This window comes from Brassica napus, unplaced genomic scaffold (genome assembly GCF_020379485.1).
Source record: "Brassica napus cultivar Da-Ae unplaced genomic scaffold, Da-Ae ScsIHWf_162;HRSCAF=292, whole genome shotgun sequence".
NCBI lineage: Eukaryota > Viridiplantae > Streptophyta > Magnoliopsida > Brassicales > Brassicaceae > Brassica > Brassica napus.
In genome coordinates this window covers 28,640-37,172 of record NW_026015046.1, presented here as the reverse complement: position 1 = coordinate 37,172, position 8,533 = coordinate 28,640, and the positions used below count along the sequence as shown (strand labels likewise).

The window sequence follows — 8,533 nt, the reverse complement described above, 5'->3', positions numbered from 1 at the left end:
TGAGCGATCGTCCCGCTCGGTCGCTACGTAGCGACCGAGCTCGAGCCAAAGGCTCGGTCGCTACGTAGCGACCGAGCGATCGTCCCGCTCGGTCGCTACGTAGCGACCGAGCTCGAGCCAAAGCTCGGTCGCTACGTAGCGACCGAAGCCACTCGTCTCGCTCGGTCGCTACGTAGCGACCCGGGCTCGAGCCAAAGTTCGGTCGCTGTTGTAGCGATTGAACCTTTCCGAACATCGATACGGACACCAGTCCTTGCATTCTCGTCAAACCTTCGAATGCTATCTCCCGAAGACCGTAGCAAGCTCAGTCCATGTTTCCCCCTATTCTAATTCATCAATAAAACTTCGCTGATTAGAAACCGCGGAAAAACTCGTAGTAAACGTGTCTAGTCGGAAGATGGCCCAAAGGGACCTAAAACACGACTCGAGGCCCATCCTACGATTTTTCCTAACCAAAAGCCCGTGAACCACAGCATGGTTCACGCTTGGCCCACGAGGAAGGATAAATGTCAAGTTTCCGCGGATAAATACGGAAGTTTGAAGATAATTGTGAAGATCGGGAAAAATGGAATATCTCCATTTTTATGCTATGACGGCTTAAGGGCAGAAGAGTAAAAGCGTAAACCGACCTTGGAGCTAGTATATAAGGAGTCCTAGGCGAGGAGCAAGAGGGAGAACTTTTTTCAGAGCAAACTTAGCACTTAGAGCAATTTAGGCAATTTTCCGTTTTTGTTATTTCGAGCTGCGACTCAATTAGGTTTAGCCGTCTTAGGGTTACTAGAACTAGGAATCTCGCCGACAGCTCTCGAGCCCAGTCTTATACCTTGTTGTAAACGCTCATACGCAAATTCGGAATAAGATCTTCTTTGCTCTCTTTCTCGATTTATTATACTTTATCGTTGTTATTCTCGTGTTCTGATTGCTTGACGTGTGGTAATTAACAGATATCCGGGTCCTCTGGAAAATTAGTGTTTTCCTAGTTTCCTTATTTAAACGGAAATCGACAGTGTGAATTTCGGTTCCCACAAACTTCAAAGCAAAACAAATACTAAAAATCAATATCCGTTAAAATTGAAGTAAATGACAAATATTAAAATTTTGGGAAGCGGATATCCAATCCGTCAATATATAAATACATGTATATCTTGATTATATTTAAAGTTTTTTAATGTATAAAATTATATACTTATTATTCTAACATATGATTTGATAAATTTTATTCACATTATTAATTATATAAAAGTATTACATAGAAGAAAGAGAATACATTTATGACAATTATAGTTCTTTTCTTAAGTTTTTTGTTATTATAATTGTTAACTATGTTCAAAAAATTTACAAAATATGTAGATTCACTACTTCTTTTAATTTTCATCATATATATCATGCAAAAAAATATTTTACAAAACAAATTTGTATCAAATTTTTAAGATTATTTGTGTTAATAAAAACATATGAGATATCCGTAAGTATTCGTAAATATCCGCAAATATCTATTTATTTTCCGGATATCCGTTTTCCGAATATCTGTATTTTTCCGAAGCAAAGTAAATAAAAAATTTAGATATCCGTGACATACGAAGCAAATCACAAATACTTTTAAAAACTTGGATATCCGAACCGTGCCCATGCCTAGTAACACATATCTTAGTGATCGTTGGAACTATGAATTTTTCTTATAAAGATAATTAACTAATCTATTTTAATAGGATGCTTTATCATATTAGATACATGAGCAACACATATTTTTGCTAAGGGATGAATTATATCTCAAATTGTAACATAAAATTTTGTAACTTATACATATGGTTCAAGAACATGACTAAATAATATACTCAATAAATCAAGTAGTTTTTTAAGGGTCAAAAATCAAGTAGTTATTCTGTCAAAAACAAGTGATTAATTCTTTCAACAAAAGTTACAAACCAAGTAATTTAAATGTAACTTGATATGAGGTACATTTTATATTTTCTTGAACCAAGTAATCAGCATGCCACATCAGCATTTTGTATACTCCACTTTAAAAAAATGTGAAAAAGTGTCAAGCTCATGGCTCGAACTCTGGTTATTGAAATATAAACACTTATATTTATACTACTATACTAAAGGAAACTTTGTACATTGATGGCCGAAACTAATATATATTTATGAAGGTCGGGAACCTTGCTTTCTTCGGCTTCTGAGGGACGGGCCTACAAGTGTATTATGAGTTATTTTAAATGGGATTTATCACGTTATATGAAAAAAGTTCAAGTTTGCAACAATTATAATTTTTCCATATTGTAAATTGTCGTCGTTTAACATGAGTTAGAGTTTGATGTTAGGGGTTTTCAAGGCTCCTAAGACAAATGTTGTAGTATAAATGATTGTCGAACCAGTTCTGAGGGATATCAAAGCACTGAGAATGCAAGTACTCACTTAATCTAAGTGCAACCAATGATTTAGATGGGTTTTAAACTACTACTAATACTAGAAAGCAATAACAGAATGATACTTTCTTGACTAAGGGAAAAGAGAACTCATGGGCATAGGGATTAGACCTTGGTGATCAAGTATCGAACTAAGGATGGCAAATGATCAATCAAACTATCAACCTTAAGCCTAGACACAATTCTAAGCAAGCTCTATGTCTAGATGAATGCTCATTTGCTAACATATCTCAAACATCAAATGTCTTTGGTTGAATAATATGAAAGCAATCATTACTAACAAGTCTATTAGCTATCTTAGCACCTTTAACAACAAATGTCTTTGGCAAAGTATACTAAAAGCCTAGGAGAGTTGTCTCAGGCATTTCATCAAACACCTTTTGGGTGGAAAATGCCTATTGATCAACTTTTGAGTGGCCAACTCAGAAGATGCATTATGAATACTCTACTAGCAAGGAAATATGAATGATCTACACTAAAATATCCTAGCTCTAACCTAATCACCCTTAATCTCCCTAACTCATGAATTCAAAAGGTGATTACTCACTAATCTCCATGATTCCTCTTAAACCCATATTGGATTTCAGATTAATCATGTAGAGAAATAGATAAGAAATCAACAAGAACACAAGATGAAAGCAATGAAATCTGAATCAAAAGAGGTTTTTTACTAGTTCTTCTCTAGAAAAGAGATTATTTTGCCTCCCATGGCTTACAAAGTACTTAACTTAGGTTTAGAAAGTGTAAAACATCAAAACAAATGACCAAAAGGCCCCTGAAATAACATAAAAATCGTCCAAGCAAAACACGCGGAGCGACCTAGCATAGTCGCTCCAGGAGGTCGCTCCCGACGCGTTTTTTTGTGTCTCGACGCGTCAAAACGCGAGTGACTTGAGCTGGTCGCTCTGGCTGGTCGCTCTGGCTGGGAGTGACTTGAGGTAGTCGCTCTGGACTGGTCGCTCTGGCTGGGAGCGACCTCGGTAGGTCGCTCTGAGAGGTCACTCTGCGATGCTCGACCAGGATGGATATGCCTCTAGTAAATTGATCATAACTCCTTCATTACATCTCCAAATGACTTGAAACCACTTCCATTAGAAAGCTAACTCAATTTTCTGTGTCTCCACAAAATCTTAGCAACAGAAGATTTCTCTAAAGGCTCCATCCATGCTCATCTTTCACCCCCTTTTGGATCACAATGCTCCCAAACATCTCAAATCACTCCATGGCACACTCCAGCACCTAATAAGGACAATGAATGCAAAATGCAACCTAGACATGGCTAAATCCTAATCTATATGATGAAAATGCTCATGGATGAATGGATAAAACAATGTAAATATGCAAGATATCAACTCCCCCAAACTTGTTCTTTTACTTGTCCACAAGTGAACTTTCTAGAACTCATAGGGAGAGAGGTTGAAGGTGGGAGCACATAGCCAAAAGAAACACAACTAGCACACTCTCTTATTACACTCTAGCTTCTCTAGGCCTATCTTAACTCTTTTTGTTCTTACACTCATCATCAAGCATCCACACATTCAAATCAACCAACTCTCACATTCATTAAGCACAAAACATCAGGTGAATTCTTGCAAATGGTCAGTTGGTCCAAGTCATTTGGTTGGGTAAGGGAAGGCTTTTATTCAAGTGATTCAAGAGGTTCAAAACATATGATCTTTAAGGTGGTTTACTCTCGAAATAAGTAGCCTTGACATTGCACATAATATATCTAAGAAAGGGATCAACTCATGCATACAATGCTCAATCTCCATTGTTCTACCCTTTTCCCAAACATACAATTACACAATCATTCCCAAATGTCAAACCCAACTCACATCTCTCACCAAAAGATCCTAAGAACTTTAACTCCTTCTCTTTGAAATCTACAAGGGATTTTTTCAAAACCTCAAAATATTTCTTAGCTCCTAACAACTTTGCTAGCCCCTTTTTCCTTTTTTTTTTCTTTTTCTTTTCTCTTTTTTTTTTTTTTAGGTTGGGGGCCAAGACTTTCAAAACTTGAGCTAGAAGCTTCTCTACTTATCCCAATAAAACAATTCACTTAAGCACAAAGAGTCTATTCTTTTTCTTTTTCATTTCTCCCAAATCATAATCACAACACTCACCCCCACCTATAGCTAGACAATAGAGTGCCCAATCTAGCAAGAATGAAGATCAAGCATTGTCGTTCCCGATACTCTCAACATTATGCACATGTAAGACTTTCCGAAAAAGGCCTCACTCATCAAACAATGAAAGTTTAAAAGGAGGGAAAGGTTTTGGGAGTGGTCTACCACTAGAGTTTGTCAAAAAAGATTGGCATAAAAGATGTGACAACTCAAGTGTGTATAGCCATGACTCAGTACACAAGGGACCATGAGCAAGAAGCATTAAGTTCGTTCAGTTCAAATAAGGTTGTAGTTGGCTTCAAAGACTGAGTTTCAGCAATCAACAAGTTTCAGGAAGAGTTTTCAAGGCTCGAAACATACAAGTCTTTTTGAGAGGTGCAAAAGCTACTCAGGTGCAACGTAGTGTTCTTTACAAGGCATTTAAAATCATTGCTCCCAATGCAAGTGAATGCAACCTATATGCTCTAGACTCTCCTAGAAATGCAAATGATGCAAACTAAATGATTGTTTTTTTTATATGCAAATAGGTGTGCAATGCATGACTCAATGAAACAACATCAAAGCAAACATGATCAAATACTTGGTACCTCCCCCAAACTTGAGTTACACAGTCTCTGTGTTGTCAAGTAGAGAGAGATACCGAAAAGAAGACTAATATGCAAAAATGAAATGGTATATACAAGGGAGTGTGGTGGTTTACCTTCTATGGGGAATGAGTAGAGGGAGATGCTCCCTCCTCGTCGTCCTCAGGTGGTAACTCTTCAAGATGCTCATCAGCAGGAGTGGCCATCTCTTCAATGTAGAAGGCTTGCCCGAACACAGTTGGTTTCCTCATTTTCTCCTTGATGTCAAAGTGGAGGATGTTCTCTTTACCCAAATGGAGATCAATCGTGCCTTCCTTCACATTAACAATAGCTCCTGCTGTAGCTAAGAATGGCCTTCCTAGAATCAATGGGTCTTGAGCCTCCTCACCCATCTCAAGCACCACAAAATCTGTAGGTATCTCATACCTTCCAATCTTCACAGGGAGGTCCTCTAAGATGCCCACAGGATACTTCACTGAACGATCAGCTAACACCAGAGAGAGTCTACACTTCTTGTACTGAGTGAATCCAAGCTTCTTTGCAACAGACAAAGGCATCAAGCTGACACTAGCTCCCAAATCGCAGAGACATTTCTCAAATACCATAGGTCCAAGAGCACAAGGTAGTGTGAAGCTTCCTGGATCCTCTAACTTCTCTGGAACATCAAGCCTCTGGATGATGGCACTGCACTCATGGGTAAGAATCATCATGCCTTCCATCTCCTTCTTCTTTGCAGCTACAACATCTTTCAAGAACTTGCTGTATTGAGGAATCACACATAAAAGCATCGATGATGGGCATTGCAACCTGAGCTTCACTCATTTGCTTCTCAAACAGAGCCTTGTACTTCTCTAGCAGCTGCTTCTTGAATCTAACAGGGAATGGAAGTTTGGGTTCATAGGGAGGAGGAACAAAAGAACTTTCACTTGCTGGAGTAACAACTTCACCATCCTTTAATGTCTTCTTCTCTTCCCCAACCTTTCCTTTACCTTTGGCTTCCACTATCTTCTCCAAGATCTCGTCATTGATCTTCTCATCAACAATCACCACTTCATCATCTATGTTGATGGCAACCCCCTCACTTAGTTTCTCAGCATCCTTGGTGAGGGTTCTAGGAGGTAACTGCTTACCACTCCTAAGGGTGATAGCTTTGGCCTCCTTGGGGTTTTGGTCAGACTTTCCAGGTAGAGATCCTTGCTGGCGATTCTGGTGAGTGTTCATGGAAGCAAACTGATTCTCTAAATTCCTGACTGTAGAAGCAAGGTGTGAGAATTTGTTGTTGAGCTCATTGTAGCTCCCATCAATCTTGGTATGAAGGTTCTTCAACTCATAACCAACATGCTTCTCACTTCTAGTCTGAGACTCCAAGATTTGTTTCAGTAAGGTATCAGTGCTGCTCTCTTGAGGAGCAGAGGAACCAGACGAGGGGTTTTGCTGAGGCTGATAGCTGCCTTGCTGGTTGTTTCTAGGCGGATAACCACTCTGTTGGTTGTTGAGATAGGATTTCTGTTGGTAGTTGTTGTACTGAAAGTTGGGCTCTTTTTTGTACCAGCTACCATTGTTGTTGATGAAACACAGCTCTTCCTGACCTTCCAAACCCTCAACCTCATGACAACAGGTGGTGTCTCTTGGCTTGGGTTACCACAAAGTGCAGCTGCTCTTGGGTGGCTTTATCAGCAATGAGGAGGTCTATCTTATCCTGTAGAGCCTTCAACTCCTTCCTCGTCTGCTTATCATCTGTTCTACTGCCTCTGTCGTGGTCTCCACTGTAGACTGCGTCACTCTTTACCATGTTGTCAACCAGCTCCTCAGCATCCTCCTCAGTCCTCCCCAAGAAAAACCCATTGCTAGCTGTATCCAGTCTGGCTCTGTACTTAGGAAGAGCACCACGGTAGAATGTGCTCAGCAAGCTCTCCTTAGAAAAGCCATGGTGTGGGCATTGAGCTTGGTAGCCCTTGAATCTCTCCCAGGCTTCACTGAAACCTTCCAAGTTCTTTTGTTGAAAGCTGGAAATCTCATTTCTCAGCTTAGCAGTTCTTGAAGTAGAGAAGAACTTCTCCAAGAATGCTTTCTTGCAGTCATCCCAAGTGGTGATAGAGTCGCTGGTAGAGACTTCTCCCACTGACGTGCCTTATCCCCCAAAGAGAAAGGGAATAGCTTGAGCTTTAAGGCATCTTCGGATACACCATTGGTTTTTGACAACCCACAGTAGCTGTCGAACCTGTCCAAGTGATCAAATGGATCCTCTAGAGCCAAGCCATGATACTTGTTGTTCTCGATCACGTTGAGGAGTCCTGATTTGATCTCAAAGTTGTTGGCTGCCACAGCTGGTGCTCGGATTCCCAATCTATGACCATGAATGTTGGGGCGGTCGTAAGTGCCAATGGGTCGAGCTGCTCGCTGTTGGTTTTGTGGAACGTTGTTAGCTTCATTGACACCCGCATCATTTTGAGGTATGTTTTCCATATCAGTGTCCAATCTCTGCAAGTGAGCCTGTTGCTCTTCTTCTCTTCTCTTTCTAGCACACTCTCTCTCTAAAGCTCGGATGTCTGCAGCTCTTGGAACTAGGTTTGATGGACCCCTGCTCCTCAAGTTCATGCACCTGTAGATTAAAGGGAGGTGAAGATGAATCAGTAACAAAATAAAATAAAAATGACTTAGTCTCAAGCAAGTGACTAAATCTCAATGTTGAAATCTACTCAGAATTTGGCAACGGCGCCAATTTGATGTTAGGAGTTTTCAAGGTTCATAAGACAAATGTTGTAGTATAAATGATTGTCGAACCAGTTCTGAGGGATATCAAAGCATTGAGAATGCAAGTACTCACTTAATCTAAGTGCAACCAATGATTTAGATGGGTTTTAAACTACTACTAATACTAGAAATCAATAACAGAATGATACTCTTGACTAAGGGAAAAGAGAACTCATGAGCATAGGGATTAGACCTTGGGTGATCAAGTATCGAACTAAGGATGTCAAATGATCAATCAAACTATCAACCTTAAGCCTAGACACAATTCTAAGCAAGCTCTATGTCTAGATGAATGCTCATTTGCTAACATATCTCAAACATCAAATGTCTTTGGTTGAATAATATGAAAGCAATCATTACTAACAAGTCTATTAGCTATCTTAGCACCTTTAACAACAAATGTCTTTGGCAAAGTATACTAAAAGCCTAGGAGAGTTGTCTCAGGCATTTCATCAAACACCTTTTGGGTGGGAAATGCCTATTGATCAACTTTTGAGTGGCCAACTCAGAAGATGCATTATGAATACTTTACTAGCAAGGAAATATGAATGATCTACACTAAAACATCCTAGCTCTAACCTAATCACCCTTAATCTCCCTAACCCATGAATTCAAAAGGTGATTACTCACTAATCTCCAT

At 39.6% G+C, this 8,533-nt stretch overlaps 1 non-coding gene across 1 annotated transcript; it reads left to right on the top strand.

Annotated features, from left to right (window-relative positions):
* Positions 1-7,061: 7,061 nt before the first annotated feature.
* Positions 7,062-7,168, top strand: LOC125598120. The gene has a single exon (XR_007332211.1). It is a non-coding gene; the product is annotated as a small nucleolar RNA R71 (small nucleolar RNA).
* The last annotated feature ends 1,365 nt before the right edge of the window (positions 7,169-8,533 follow it).